The following is a 16,766-nucleotide window of genomic DNA, read 5'->3' as shown; positions in this document are numbered from 1 at the left end:
CTTTTTTAATTACAACAATGAGGGGTGAGTGATTTGAACCTGATTCTCTTTCATAGAGTACTAGAGGAGTACATTGGACTCTTGGCTAAACTTTTTTTTTTCTTTTTTTAACTTCTCCATGTGTTAAGTAGTGATATTTTTTGTTTGTCAGTGGTTAAAGTTTTCATTTGTTGCCCCACGTTAAATTTGCCCACCTTTTTTTAGTTATTAAAAATGAAGAAAAAAAAAAAGTTCATTTTCCAAAATGAGATGGAAATTTTTTGGAAAACTATCATATTTTTTAGTGTTTTTGGTGGAAATGTTTTGTGGTGAGATAGGGATGTATTCCAAAAAATTTCAGGAAAACCATCTATTAAAAATAAGTCATATTTTTATAGGGTTTTCTATCAACTATAGATAGTTATTCGTTAACTGATTTTTCCTGATGCTACCAATCATACGAAAACACAAAAAATATACTACATTGAGAAATGCTTTTACCCTAGATCGAGGGTGTAAAATGGAGTCATCACTTATTTTATTTAAACAAAAAAAAGAAAAGAAAAACATAAATGAACTGAACATTTAGATTTGCATTGAAAGTAAAATTACATTTTGGTAAAAATATTACAAAGCTTTGATCCTAGTTACAATCTAAAGAAAAATATATTGTTTTGCTTCCTAGTTACAATCTATCAAAACGAAAAATTACATTGGACAAGAAACTAATCTAGAACCCAAAATCTAGGCTAAGGGATTAAATTACAAAATGGTAAGGTATTAAACACCCACCTCATTTGGTAAAAACTGATCTTCTAGACTAAAGATGACCAATCACATATCCACAAGGCTTAAATTGTAAAAAACACACATTCGTGTTGACTTTGAATTTAAATATTGCATGCATTTAAAATTCATGTAATTCATTTGCTAGGCTTTTTAGATCTAAGATTAATCTTTGAACTGAAAAGTATTTCATAGATCTGTTTTAAAAATAGCTTAATTTACAAAAAGGATTTTGAGATTTGAAAACATGCAGAAAATTAATTGAAGAAAATGGATCTGAATTGTAGAAAATCAAATCTGGAATTTTTATTGAAAGAAAACCTATTTGAATGAAGAAAAATCATATCTGTATTTTAATGTAGAAAACTTATTTGAATTGTAAAAAAATTAGATCTGAAATTTAATGATTGAAAATAAAATTTTGATATAGAAAAAAAAAAAAATCAGATCTGGAATTTAAACGTAAAGAAAACATGTTTTGTGATGTAAAACATTGGATCTAGAATTTAATGCAAAGAAAAATATATTTGAATGTAGGGAAAATTAGATATGAAATTTTATCCAAAAGAAAACATATTTGAATGTAGGGAAAATCAAATCTGGAATTTAATGATTGAAAAACAAATTTTGAATGTAGGGAAAGTCAGATCTAGAATTTTATTGCAAAGTAACAATTTTTATGATGTAAAATAGTAGATCTACGAATCAATTTAGCCAAAAGAAAATCCTAGATCTAGAAATTACATTGAGCTATTTTAGATCTAAACATATAGACAATATAAACAAAACAGGTTATGAACAAGAAAGAAAATATACTTGCATAAAATTAAGGGTAAATTACAAATTACACCTCTAAAGTTTGGGGTTGTTTAGATTTTACACCTCGAAGTTTTAGAATTTGTAATTTATTCCCCGAAGTTTAGGGTATTTAGATTTTATACTCTGTCATTTGGTGTAGAACAGACCGTCATGGCCTTCCAAGACTCTCACGCGCGCTTGAAATCAACACCCAAGGCAAAATGGCACTAGTAGAAATCATAGCTTGGGAGTTTAAATCGCATGAAATTTGGTAGATTGAAGCGAAATGGCCTTCTGAGCAATAGTTGTGGCTTTGCCACAAGGTACTCCCTAAAAATGGCAAATTCATTCATTTAGGCCCCAAAAACTGCAATTTTGCCGTTTATAGTATTTTTTGTTTCCTTAATAACTTTTTGCTCAAAAGTCATAATAAAGTCCCACTTGTTTTGAAAGGACTCTTAAGATTAGTAGTTTATGATTCTACATTTAACTCAATTTTGCCACTTTTGGTAAATTTCGGTATTTTATCACCTAGTCGTGTAATTAGTGCGAATTAAGGTTTCAGACTTTTTTCTCAGTATTTATATGATTTGTAGCCGTCAAAGGCAAATTAGACTATTATCGATAAACACATACTTTTTTTCAAATTCTTTTTTTTTGGTGGATTCTAGTTTATCTCCTTGTGGATTAAGGGAACCCCCTTATAGATTCAGGGAAACCTCTCGTGGATTTGACGTTTACTACTAGAAGTTAATAGTTTAGTTTTTGTTTCATCAAAAGAGTATTGTATGTGTTTTCTTCAGACTTTCATGATATCAATTGGTATCAGAGCTTTGACTTACCTTGGTTTGATGGCTAACCGGCGAGACGTTGACCACCATAACAATGACAGCGGTAACGACGTCAACAACCCAACCCTCACTAGGGTTGAGTTCCTTGATTTTTGTGATGAAAATCAACAGTTTCGTGATTCAACCCAATAGACCCTGGACCATATTCAAGAAGCACTTGCCATTTTGCTTAATTGAAACCCTAATCGTGATGATGAAGAGCGACATGATAATTGAGTGTGTGGCCCTCCCCATCACGGTCTAAATTGGAACAGGCAACAAGACTACAATAAAGAGAACAGTGAGGACGATGAGTATACTGAAGGAGTCCTTGGGAATCATCGTGGTCCTACGAGGGATAATGACTGAGATTATCAAGAGCAAAGGGACTATCAGATGAAAGTAAAATTACCATCCTTTAATAGTAATGTCTTCATTGAAGAGTATTTGGATTGGGTCAGTGAGGTGGAAAAGTTTTTAAATTATATGGGTACTCAAGATGACAAACAAGTGTGTTTGGTGGCATACAAATTGAAGGGGGGAGCATTTGCCTAGTGGGATCGTATTTAGTTAAACAGTACCCATGAATGAAAGATTTCGATACAATCAAGGAGGACGATGAAGAGATTAATAGCAGATCGGTTCTTACCACCAAATTATCAGCAGGAGCTGTTTAGACAGTATCAGGATTGCAAGTAGGGTATGCGGACAATTAATGAGTACATGGAGGACTTTGACAGGTTGGCAAATCACAATGATTTGGAGGAAACTGAAGATCAACGGATATCCAGATTTGTACACGGGCTATGAGTTTTAATTCGAGATCAGGTATCCTTACAAACCCTATATACTTTAAATGAGGTTGTAACCCTATCCAAAAAAATAGAATATCAGCATCTCAAGCCAGGTTTAAAGTTTTCCAACCGTAGTTTGGAGTCATCCAGTTCCATTTCCCGCAAAGGTAAACAACCCATGTTTATGCCACAATCACAACCCGTGGTTTGGGAGAAAAGTGGTGTTAATCAGTGCATAGTGGTAGTAGCAGGTTCCGCAGCCCAGTCGATAGCCAATGCCAACCCCTATGCTAGGCCAACTAGGAATAAGTGCTACAGGTGTGGAGAACCAGGATATCAATCTAGTAGTTGCCCTAAGTGAGTTGTAGTGAATCTAGTGGTGGCAGAAGAAGGTGAGGTAGAAGGTGAACAGAAGGATGGCGAGGTGTATAATGATGCTAATCTATATGCCTGTGATCGTTATGAAATTCAAGGAGATGAGGAAGGCAAGCCATTAGGGAGGTCTTTAGTGATTCAGAGGTTGTTGCTCACACCAAGGGTGGATTACAGTGATCGGTGGAATGAGATCTTCCGAGCACAATGCACCATAAGTAAAAGGGTTTGTGATTTGATTATTGATAGTGGCAGTGTAGAGAATATCATGTCGAAGAGTTTGGTTTCCAAACTGGGGCTGAAGACAGAAAAAGACCTTTCTCCGTACAAAATAAGTTGGATCAAGAAAGGTAGGGAAACACTTGTTACTTAACAATGTCGTGTTACATTTTCTATGGGTAAATGTTACGTAGATGAAGTAGTTTGTGATATTGTTGAAATGGATGCATGTCATTTAATATTGAGTAGACCTTGGCAGTATGATGTAGATGCTACTCATAGGTGTAAGGATAATGTATATGTGTTCTTTAAGATTGACAGAAAAATTGTCCTTGGCCCTATTAAGGAAGCTAGTGTGCCTAAAGCTACTAAGGATGAATTTGATTGGGAGTATAAGGAGTTAAGGCAGGTTTATGCAGTAGTGGCGACAGATGGAAAGCCGAAGAAGGTTGTAGAGATACCTGAGCAATTCAACCATTGATTAAGCCATCAAGGAGTCTGAAGAGTTGTTGAAGAGCTGTTCCAAGAGGAGATGCCTGTAGGTTTACTACCCATGCGTGACATCCAGCATTCCATTGATTTAGCTCCTAAAGCTAGTTTACCAAATCTGTGACCCTACAAGATAAATCCTCTAGAGGGCTAGATTCTATAGGGAGAGTATGAGTTTTTGTGTAGTACTGGCATTATTAACATCGAAGAAAGATGGGAGCTGGTGTATGTGTGTGGATAGTTGAGCCATTAACAAGATCACAGTCAGATATCGATTTCCTATTTCTCGACTAGATGACATGTTTGATATGCTAAGTGGGTCCAAGTGGTACACTAAGCTTGATCTCAAGAGTGGGTACCACCAGATTCTGATCCGACCAGGAGATAAGTGGAAGATAGTTTTCAAGACAAAGGATGAGTTGTATGAGTGGATGGTGATGCCTTTCAGATTGTCTAATGCTCCCAGCATTTTCATAAGGCTTATGAATCAGGTATTGAAACCATTTATTGGGAAGTTTGTGGTAGTTTATTTTGACGATATCCTAATTTACAATAAGACAAAAGCAGCTCATTATAATCGTGTGCGAGAAGTAGTGACAGTGTTGAAGGCCAATGAGTTGTATATCAACTTGAAGAAGTGCAGCTTCTTGACTGATAAGTTGCTGTTCTTAGGGTATGTGGTTAGTGTGGATGAGATTCATGTTGATGAGGACAAGGTACATGCAGTCAGAGATTGGCCAACCCCAAACATAGTGAGTGATGTGTGAAGCTTCCATAGCCTGGCAACTTTCTATCGAAGGTTTGTTCGAGATTTCGGTAGCATCGTAGCCCCTATTAGTGAGTGTCTAAAGAAGGGGAGGTTCTCATGGGGAAAGGAGGCAAAACTAAGTTTTGCCTTAATAAAGGAGAAGTCTAGTTTTGGCATTGCCCAACTTTGAGAAGATATTTTAGGTGGAGTGTGATGCATTTGTGGTCGAGATAGTCGCTGTTCTTTCCTAAGACAACAGGCCAGTAGCATCCTTCGGTGAGAAAGTATGTGAAGTTCGGAGTAAATGGTCGGCCTATGAGTTGGAGTTCTTTGTTGTGATACGAACTCTTAATCATTGGGAGCATTACTTGATTCAAAGGGAGTTTGTGTTATATATAGATCATCAGGCATTAAAGCACATCAATAGTAAAGCTAGCATTAACCGGATGCATGCTAGGTGGGTAGCTTATATACAGCGCTTCTATTTCACATTGAAGCACAAGTCTGGTGTCACTAATAATGTGGCAAATGCACTCAGCAGGCAAGCATCTTTGTTGACCATACTAGGTACTAAAGTTGTAGGGTTTGATTGTCTCAAGGAGCTATATGAGAGTGATGAGGATTTTGGTGATATTTGGGATAAGTGTCAATAAACTCATATTGCTGTTAATAATATGTACACTCAGGATGGTTTCCTCTTTCGAGGTAATCAATTATGCATTCCTAAGAGTTCATTAGGGAGCTGCATGGTGGAGGTTTGGGTGGACATATAGGTAGAGACAAGACAATAGCCCTTGTGGAGGAGAGGTATTATTGGCCACAACTGAAAAGGAGTGTTGGTAATCATGTGAAGAAGTGTTCAATCTGCCAAACTGTCAAGGAACAATCTCAAAATACTGGTTTATACATGCCATTACCAGCTCCACAAGCACTATGGGAGGATGTGTCCGTGGATTTTATACTGGGTCTTCCTCGAACCCAGCGAGGTATGACGTTTGTTTTTTTTTATGGTTGATAGGTACTCGAAGATGTCCCATTTCATATCATGCAGGAAGACTTCAACTGCTACTCGAGTGGCCAATATGTTCTTTAAAGAAGTTGTACGCTTGCATGTAGTGCCAAAGTCCATCACCTCTAACCGGAATACTAAGTTCATCAGTCACTTTTGGTGAACCTTGTGGAAGTGTAAGCAGAGTTTGCTTACAATAACTCAGTCAGCAGAAGCATTGGTAAGTCTTCATTTGCTATTGTCTACTGTGTGCCCCCTAAACATGCTTTGGACTTGGTACCCTTACCTGAGCTTCTAGTAGTGAGTCAAGCTGTAGAGAATATGGTTGACTGTATTCAGGCAATGCAAGAGGAAGTGAGACAAAAACTAGAAGCTGCTAATGCCAAGTATAAGGAGGCAGTTGATAAGATGAGACGTGAGAAGATTTTCAATGTTGGGGATTTAGTGTTGGTCTACCTTAGAAAGGAGAGGTTTCTCGTTGGTACCTACAGTACATTGAAGGACAAGAAAAATGGGTGATTCTAGATTACAAAGAAGATCAACAACAATGCTTATGTGCTTGCTCTTCCACCGGACATAAATATCTCTTCCACCTTCAGTGTTGCTGACTTAGATGAGTACTATCCTCCTAACACACCAGATAGTGGGAACTTGGGGTTCAAGTAGGGGAGACTGATGTAGAACAGACCGCCATGGCTTTCCTAGATTCTCACGCGCGCCTAAAATCAACACGCAAGACAAAAAAGCACTAGTAGAAATCATGGGCCTCGGAGTTGGAATCGCATGAAATTTGGCGAGCTGAAACGAAATGACCTTATGAGCAATAGTAGTGGCTTTGCCATGAGGTACTCCTTGAAAATAGCGAATTCCTTCATTTAGGCTATGAAAACTGCAATTTTGCCGTTTATAATAATTTTTGTTTCCTTAATAACTTTTTGCTCAATAGTCAAAATAAGGTTCCGCTTATTTTGGGATGACCCTTAAGGTCAGTAGTTTATGATTCTGCATTTAACTCAATTTTGCAATTTTTGGTAAATTTCGGTATTTTGTGACCTAATCACGTGATTAGTGCGAATTAGGATTTTAAACATTTTTTTTCTCAGTATTTATATGTTTTGTGCTGTCAAAGGCAAATTAGACTATTATCAATAAACACAAACTTTTTGTAAAGGAAAAAAGAGGGCCATGTATTAATATAGTTCTTAGATTTCTAATCTAAATTCAGTTGAATTTCGATTTTATTTCATTTTAATCAATCAATGATTTTTCAAAGCAACTGTAAATAAATTTTGTAAAATAAATATTTGTGGCTGGATAATTAGATCTATACATGAGATATGGGCGGTATTTTTTATTGGGCAAACACAACATTTTGTTTTTAAACTTCACTTGACGATTCAATTTGATTCCCAAAGTTTCAAAGTAGTAGTAACCAAATCCTTGAAAAGTGTAAAATGATCCAATTTTATCCTTATACTAATATTGATATGTCATATGACTGCATATTTACAATGAAAAATATTCTAGGTGTATTATTAGAAAATAAAAAATTTATTGCAAAATTTGTTGAGTCATTATATGTATTGATTCAAAAATTCACCTTATCTACTTAATTCATATCTTAGAACTAAAGCAATTTGACATCATAGTGAGAATTGGTCCACTAGGTAAAAACATTACCTCCAATTGAATTCTCAAATTCCTTCTCATTTATAGGTAGACCACATATTCAATACATGTAACCACCCTCTCACATACCCACCCCATGTTAAAGGATGGTTACTTGTATTCTAACATGGTATCCTTCTTCCTAATAGTAAAGCTTATGTTTACTGTATAGGTCTTAAAAATTGATTTAGTTTAGAATATAACATAAAATGGTCCATGTTAAGGATTAATAAATGTTCAATTATTAACTGTAATTCACACTTGTTGAAAAATAAAATACACATGTTAATAATACATTGGCTTACACACACAAATTCATTATAGTTGTGTGTGATTTTTTTAAATATGTGCATAGTTTGACTTTATTTTTTGAAAAATGTATAAAAATAATAAAACATGCATGATAATTTTTTGACTTTATTTTTTGAAAATCCAACCATTGAATTACATGTTCTATATTTTCTTAACATGCATGATAATTTTCATATCAATTGGATGTTATTTACCATTTGATCTATAAACTCATCTTTTATGCATTATTTTAAACGACAAAAATTTGAATTTTAACAATTGATTGATGACATGACTATTAATCTTTGACCACTTCGAAATTTTGCAAGCATGAAGAATATACGAAGATAATGTAATCTAATGGTGGATTTGTCAATATTCGCATCCTATTAAAAATTATTGAGTGGTGTAACATTACTTAGAATTACACCAGGTGTGACTTGAACCCAACCCTATATATATATATATATATATCTTATGGCATTTGTTAACAAAATCCTATATAAAATAAGTAATGAAGAGACTTATTTAATATGTTAACAATGTGACAACATTTTTTTTTATAAATAAATTCTGTGTGACACCATTTAAATTCATTGTTGGGTATGTAACATTTTAGTAATAAAATTGATAATAGCTAATAGATTTAGCATTTTCCCTAAAATAGTGTGGCTCTTTTTGTCCATTTGTGTTACTCGCCTATTATATCTTTTTCCTTTATCTCCCTACTGAGAACTTGAGAAGCCTAATAAAACTATTGCTCTATAATGAAATCTGAATCAAAAACTTTTATTACATTCTTATAGGTGGAAAAAATACCAGAATCATTTCAGTCGGTGCAACAGTACTTTGGCTCATTTATCTTTTCCCTTTTGGAAGAAACACGTGCAGAACTTTCTTCAAGTTTGGACTTTATATCCTCAGCACCTTATGCTGGTGTAAACTCCCTTCAGGAAAGTGGAGAATGTGTATATGATGTTAAGGTTGACCAGTGGATGTACAAGTCTAGCAGTAGTAAGCCATACAAAATGTTCTCGGGAGACATTTTAGTTTTCACAGATAGCAAGCCTCAAACTATTTCTGGCTTAAAACAAGAGGGAGGAACATGGACTTTAGCATTAGTCACTGAAGGGACATGTACTGAGTTTAAAGTCAAAGCATCATGTTGCATTGAAGCCCAGTCTTTCATCCATAAACCACAGTTTGTGGTTTTCTTGAGGAACATTACAACAAACCGAAATATATGGAATGCACTGCACATGTTTGGAAATCTATCAATCGTCAAGGAAGTGCTCTACACAAATAATGTGGTAAGATGTTTGGAAATCTCATTTTGTCCAGTGGATATATAAGCCTAATCTATTTAAATACAATTATACTTTTTTTAGTATCAGAGAGGGGAGATTAAAAATTATTCTGGAAGGAATTTTATTAATTACTACCTAACACTATTCTTATGTATTACTTGGACTAATACATTGTTGGTCATCCTGTTTACACCAAAACTCAATTGTTGTCTTATTTTGATGATACAGCATAATCATTGTGGAACCAATGCCATATATTCAAATTCTATCATATTTACTAAAAAAATAAAAACAAATAAATACATTTTCCCAATTTTCTGGTTTAAGGTACTCTTTTACGTAATTTCTTATTCAATAACTCTAAATATAACATTTTCTTCCATTTTTCCTTCATTTTTCTTTTCTTTCTCTGAATTTGCAGTCAAATTTAAATGTTTAGCTTTTGTATTGCATCAGGTACTCTTAAGTACATAAAAACTTAAAATGACATTTTAATTATGAATAACAGGCCGAGGAAAATTGTTCACTATGGTCTGGGAAAAAAGATTTCATCCAGAATGAAGAAATCTACACAACTTTACTGTTTAAGCTAAATGATTCACAAAGGGAGGCAGTTCTTGCTTCTCTTCATAAATTTCAGTGTTATCACAAGTCATCAGTTGAACTTATATGGTGTCTCCCGGGGACAGGGAAGACAATGAAATTAAGTATCTTGCTCTTTATTCTCCAAAGAATGAGTTGTAGGACCCTTGTATGTGCACCAACAAATGTTGCAATTACAGAAGCAGCATGTCATCTGCTAAAACTGGTGAAAGCTTCATCCGAAGCTGGATCTATAAGTGATGCTTTGTTATGTTCGTTGGGTAATATTCTCTTTATGGGGAGCAAAGACCTGTTGGAAGTTGCTTCAGACATTGAAGAGATACATTTGAATTACCGTGTTGAAAGGCTTTTAGAGGTGCTTGGACCATTGACAGGTTTAAGGCATTGTTCTTGTTCAATGATTGATTTTCTTGAAGGGTGCGTTTCTCAATACCATATTTTCATGGATGGTGAATTGATGGAAAAGAAAGAGCGCAACATTGTGAAGAATTATAGCAAAGGAGAATGTAAAACCTTTCTTGAATTTGTAATAGAAAGATTCAGATCAATTGCCATATTGCTAAGAAGATCGATCTCTATTTTCTGTACTCATATAGCCCGCAGCTTCATATTGTATCATAATTTTGAAGCAATGGTTTCAATTATGAAGTTACTTGATACTTTTGAAACTTTGTTGTCTCAGAATAACATAAATTGTGAAGAGCTGCTGGTGCAATTTTCTCATCCCAAGAATACTGAGAGTTGTCATAACTCTTTTAAGTGTATATCAACCTTGCTGAACATGAAAAGGGGTGAATGCATTTACATTCTCAAGGTCCTGCTGATGGCTCTTGATGCACTTGATCTTCCAAGTGCTATGGATCCCAGTTCAGTGAAGAAATTCTGTTTTCAGACAGCTTCCTTAATATTTTGCACTGCCTCTAGTTCTCATATGCTGTATTCACTTAATATGAAACCACTGGAATTGTTGGTCATTGATGAATCCGCATAATTGAAAGAGTGTGAATTGATCATACCATTACAACTGCCTGGCCTTAGGCATGCTATTCTTTTCGGTAATCACTGTCAGTTACCTGCAATGGTTAATAGCAATGTAAGTAAATGCTCCTTGGTCATATTTCTTACTAAGTTAAATCATGAGTTTTCCTAATGGAAGTTTTTAACATCATTTTTTTTTTTCTTTTTCATGTATGATTGTGTATGTCTTATCTATGAATTTAATGTATTTTTATTTTGCTATTTTGCTCTTGTAATAGGTTTCTGCCAGAGCTGGCTTTGGGAGAAGTTTATTTGAACGATTGAGTCTTATGGGCCATTCAAAGAACTTTTTGAATATCCAGTACAGGATGCATCCACTTATAAGTTACTTCCCCAATTCCAAATTCTATGGCAATAAGATTGTGGATGCACCAAATGTTAAAAGTGGTCTTGCAAAATGCTATCTTCCGGGTCAAATATTTGGCTCATATTCTTTCATAAATATTTCTTGTGGGATAGAAGAACTGGATGGTGTTCACCATAGCTGGAAAAATATGGTTGAAGTTGCTGTTATAATAAAAGTTGTGAATAATCTGTATAAAGGTATTTAATTGGTTAGACAGGTGTTAATGTCTCTAAGTTGAATGTGGTTTTATCGTCCTATTTTTTAGAATTCATGAATCTGATTTTTATTGTCAAACTAAGGTAGTCAACTAAATAATGCAAACAAAGCTGGCCCTTTTGAGTTTGTCATATTTCTCATCTTTCAACTGCAATGTTTTTATTTTATTCTGAGAATAGAATGGTGTTAATAAGGAAACAGTTAAACTAATAATTGAAGATTATTAAATCAATTCTTGAATAATATCAAAGTTTCATTAATTTTAATAATAGCTATTTTATCTACTAGAACATTACAGTAAAATCAACACAGATTTAGCTACATCCTTTCAGCTTCTTCTCTATACATAACCACCACTAGTCCATGCTTATTATCTCTCCTCTCTTGAAAAATAGTTCATCAAGTTGAGGCATTATGTTCTTCTTTCCTCTAATATTATTAATTTTCCTTCACAGAATGGAATGGCTCAAAGCAGAAGCTTAGCATTGGTGTTACATCTCCATACACTGCGCAAGTTATTGCAGTCCAAGAGAAAATTGGGAAGAAGTACGAAAACCTTGATGGATTTGCAGTAAAGGTGAAGTCAATTGAAGGGTTCCAAGGTGGAGAAGCAGATATCATAATCCTATCTACTGTAAGATGTAACAGTGATGGATCAATTAGTTTTGCTTCCAATCATGGTAGAATTAATGTAGCTTTGACAAGGGCCAGGTAGGGCTTAAAATGCACATTGTTAACAAGATGTTTTCTAACTTTCCTATGTTTATGTTGTTATTCACTACATTTTTTATGCTGTCACAGACATTGTCTTTGGATTTTGGGAAATGAAACAACCCTTTTAAATAGTCAATCTGTCTGGAAGTCAATTGTCTGCGATGCTAAAGATCGTCAGTGTTTTTATAATGCTGATGAAGATGAGAACTTGGCCAAACTCATGTTGGAGGTCAAGAAGGAGCAGAATGAATATGATGACTAGCTTAATTTTGATAGTGTACTTTTTAAAAGTGCTCGGTGGAAGGTACAAATCATCTCATGGTTAACCCTTATTATATTACCTAGTGTGGAATATTTGTTTACTTTTGTATTTTAATTTTTTTTCTTAATTTCTTCAAGTTCTCTTTAGTGATTACTTCAGGAAGTCATTTAAAAAACTGAGATCAATTGAAAAGAAAGAGTTGGTTATTAATCTATTGCTGAGGCTTTCCAGTGGCTGGAGACCAAAGAATAAGAAATTTAACTTGTTGATATTGGGCCCTGTGTGGCTTGAATTACCAAGCCCAATTCGGTCTTATAAGCCAAATACAAGCAATAATAGGAAACCTCTTTAGCCGACTTTGACATATATATATATATATATATTAGGCTCGAGAAAAAGGGCAGCCGTGTGATTAGAGTAATTCCAATTAACCTAGTGAGCAGCAGTCACATAAGAAAATAGAGAATTAGAGAGGCAGTTAGCTTCTTTTCTTATTGTTTCTATGAGAGAGTGCTAGGTTGTAATTGAGATTTGGGTTTCTTGAGAGTGTTCTTGTGCACTATTGTATCTCCCTATTTTTATAGTGAAATTTCTCCGTCGTTCTCGTGGAGGTAGGCAATTTGCCGAACCACGTAAATTCTTGTGTATTTTGTGTGTGTTTGTTATTTAATTTTCGTTTATTTACTGTTATTGATTTGAGTCTTGGGGTGCTATTTGCACAACAAGTGGTATCAGAGTCAGGTTGTTTAGGATACAATCTTTTGAATACAGTAAAAATGTCAAGCACAAAGTATGATGTAGAGAAGTTTTGTGGTAAGGGAAATTTTTCTCTTTGGCAAAGGCGGATGAAGGATCTCCTAATTCAACAAGGAGTTCATAAAGCCTTGCTTGGGAAGGGGAAGAAACTGGAAACGATGAAGGATGTAGAATGGGTAGAGATGGATGAGAAAGCAACTAGCGCTATTCGTCTTAACCTTGGTGATGAGGTCATTCACAACATCCTAGAAGCAAAGACCACAAAGGAAGTTTGGGAAAAATTAGAAAGTCTTTATATAAGAAAGAATCTGATGAATAAGTTATACGTGAAGAAGCAACTGTATAGTTTGCATATGAAGGAGGGTTCTGATCTGTTGGAGCATCTCAACACATTTAATATGATGAACACCCAACTGTCAAGTTTTGGGGTGACTTATGAGGACGAAGATAAAGCGTTACTCTTATTAGCGTCGCTTCCTACTTCTTTTGATCATCTAATGACTACGTTGATGTATAAGAAAGAGACTATAGTACTCGAGGTGACTAGTGCTCTCTTGTCACACATAAAGATAAAGCAAAATGGTGATGGTTCTCAGACTGAAGGACTTATTGTAAAGTCTGAGTCAAGTAATAGGGGTAGAAGCAGGTCAAGAGGACAGAACTCCAACAGGAACAGATCACAGTCTAAATCACGTGCAGAGAAAGATGTAGAGTGCTTTTATTGTCATAAGAAAGGGCACTACAAGAATCAATGTAAACAGTTGAAAGAGCATTTAGAGGAGAAGAAGAATGGAAAGAAGCCCCTAGAATCAACTAGTGTTGTTGAAGAAACATCTGACGACAGTGAAGTTGGTGCAGATTTACTTTCAGTTTCATCAAGTAACAATGTTCTATCGGAATCTTGGGTTTTAGATTCAGCATGCTCGTATCATATGACTCCAAAGAAAGATTGGTTTGACATGTATAAGCCTTACAACGGTAGTATGGTCCAAATGGGTAATGATGCTACATGCCGGTTATTGGGATTGGTACCGTGAAGATTAAGATTTTTGATGGAGTTGTGAGAGTTCTTAGTAATGTCAGACATGTTCCAGATCTTAGAAAGAATTTAATTTCTTTAGGACTATTGGATGATTTGGGATATTCATACTCATCAAAGGGTGGAATCATGAAGATTACTAAAGGTGCTTTAATGGTTATGAAGGGACAGAAAGTATGCACGCTTTACAGATTGATTGGGAACACAGTTGTAGGAAGAGTTGCAGTCACCACTTCGGTGGAGTCCAGCATTGACGACACAAAATTATGGCACATGCGACTTGGCCATATTGGTGAACGTGGTATGTTAAAGTTGCACAAAAGAAAATTACTAAAACAAAATTATGGCACATGCGACTTGGCTATATTGGTGAACGTGGTATGTTAAAGTTGCACAAAAGAAAGTTACTGAAGGGGGTGAAGACATGCAAGCTAGACTTCTGCAAGTATTGTGTGTATGGGAAGCAGCATAGAGTCAGTTTCAAGACAGGCTCTCATGCAAGTAAGGGTGTTCTTAATTACATTCATTCAGATGTTTGGGGTCCAGTATCAGTTTCTTCTCATAGCGGTGCTCAGTATTTCGTTAGTTTCATTGATGACTACTCTAGAAAGGTATGAATTTATTTTATGAAGCATAAGTTTGATGTGTTTGGCATATTTAAAAAGTGGAAAGCACAGGTTGAAAATCAGACTGGAAGGAAAATAAAATACCTTAGAACAGATAATGGACTAGAGTATAAAGATAAAGAATTCATAAGATTTTGTGAATTGGAAGGTATTATTCGTCACTTCACAGTTAAAGGAACTCCACAGCAGAATGGGGCTGCAGAGAGAATGAACAAAACCTTAACAGAAAGAGCCAGATGCATGAGATTGAATGCAGGGTTGCCTAAAGTGTTCTGGGCAGAGACAGTTAACACAGTAAGCTTCATTATTAATAGATCTCCATCATCAGCCATAGATTTCAAGATTCTAGAAGAGGTTTGGTCAGGTAGACCAGTTGATTATTCGAGTCTAAAAATTTTTGGTTGTCCAACTTATGTGCATGTGCAGAGTAAAAAGCGTTCTAAATTGGATTCGAAGTCAAGAAAATGCGTATTTCTTGGTTTTGAAAAAGGTGTTAAAGGCTACAGACTTTCGGATCCAATCTCAAAGAAAACGGTGACCAACAGAGATGTCATATTTGATGAAGCCTTTATGTTGAAACAGAATGAAGCAAAGACATGTGATGATAGTCCACAGGAGAAATTAACTGTTGAGGTGGAGTTTGACGAGAATAGTTCATCCAGTGATAAAAGTGATGCTGAGATTGATCCACAACAGCAACAAGAAGAGTCTTATTCAATTGCTAAAGGTAGAGAGAAGCAAGTTCACAAAGCACCTCAGAGATATGGCTTTGAAGACATGGTTAGTTTTGCTCTCATAACTAGCAATGGAGATCCATTGTCTTACAGTGGTGTAGAAGAGATGGGGTCACTTTAGAAGAATAAGATCTGGGAATCCTCTAGTATGTTGACAAAGTCAGTTCCAACAGACAAGTTCAAGCACTGCTTGGACTTGATTGGTGTTTGCAGCTTGTGAGCCCTTAAGGGGCTAAGGTGGAGGCGATGGAGAAGTTTGCTAGTGCAGCTTGATCAATTCAAGCCAAGGTGGAGATTTGTTGGTATTGGGCCCTGTGTGGCTTGAATTACCAAGCCCAATTCGGTCTTATAAGCCAAATACAAGCAGTAATAGGAAACCTCTTTAGCCAACTTTGACATATATATATATATATATATTAGGTTCGAGAAAAAGGGCAGTTGTGTGAATAGAGTAATTCCAATTAATCTAGTGAGCAGCAGCCGCATAAGAAAATAAAGAATTAGAGAGGTAGTCAATTTCTATTCTTATTGTTTTTATGAGAGAGTGCTAGGGTGTAATTGAGATTTGGGTTTCTTGAAAGTGTTCTTGTGCACTATTGTATCTCCCAAGTTTTATAGTGAAATTTCTCCGTCGTCCCCGTGGAGGTAGGCAGTTTGCCGGACCACGTAAATTCTTGTGTTTTTTGTGTGCTTGTTATTTAATTTCCGCTTATTTACTGTTATTGATTTGAGTCCTGGGTGCTATTTGCACAACATAACTTAATTCATGACAACACATCAGGGATGTTGAAGCAATTCAAGGTTAAAGACCTGTATATTATTTGCTCAATTGACATAATGAAAGAATCATGGTACATACAGGTGTTGAAGGTCTGGGACATTCTGCCTTTGGAGGATATTCCAAAATTGGCTATACGTCTTGATGCTTTATTTGGAAAGTATACAAATGATTATCTTAATCGTTGTAAGACGAAATGTTTTGATGGGTATGTACATTTTCTGTATTCTGGTAGATCTATAGCTCTAAATCATACAGTAATAATTGCTTTGTGCAAAAAAGTTCTCTATTTTATTTATCATTTTCTTTTACAAATTTTATTTTCCTATATGTAGGGATTTGGAAGTTCCCATGAGTTGGGTAA

General features: G+C 35.3%; 1 pseudogene; it reads left to right on the top strand.

Moving 5' to 3' along the window:
- The first annotated feature begins 5,461 nt into the window (after positions 1–5,461).
- LOC111989220 (uncharacterized) lies at positions 5,462–12,469 on the top strand (annotated as a pseudogene).
- Positions 12,470–16,766: the final 4,297 nt, after the last annotated feature.

Source organism: Quercus suber, unplaced genomic scaffold (assembly GCF_002906115.3).
Source record: "Quercus suber isolate HL8 unplaced genomic scaffold, Cork oak 2.0 scaffold_158, whole genome shotgun sequence".
Lineage (NCBI taxonomy): Eukaryota > Viridiplantae > Streptophyta > Magnoliopsida > Fagales > Fagaceae > Quercus > Quercus suber.
Note: the sequence above shows the minus strand (reverse complement) of the source record. Positions and strands in the feature narration are given on the sequence as shown.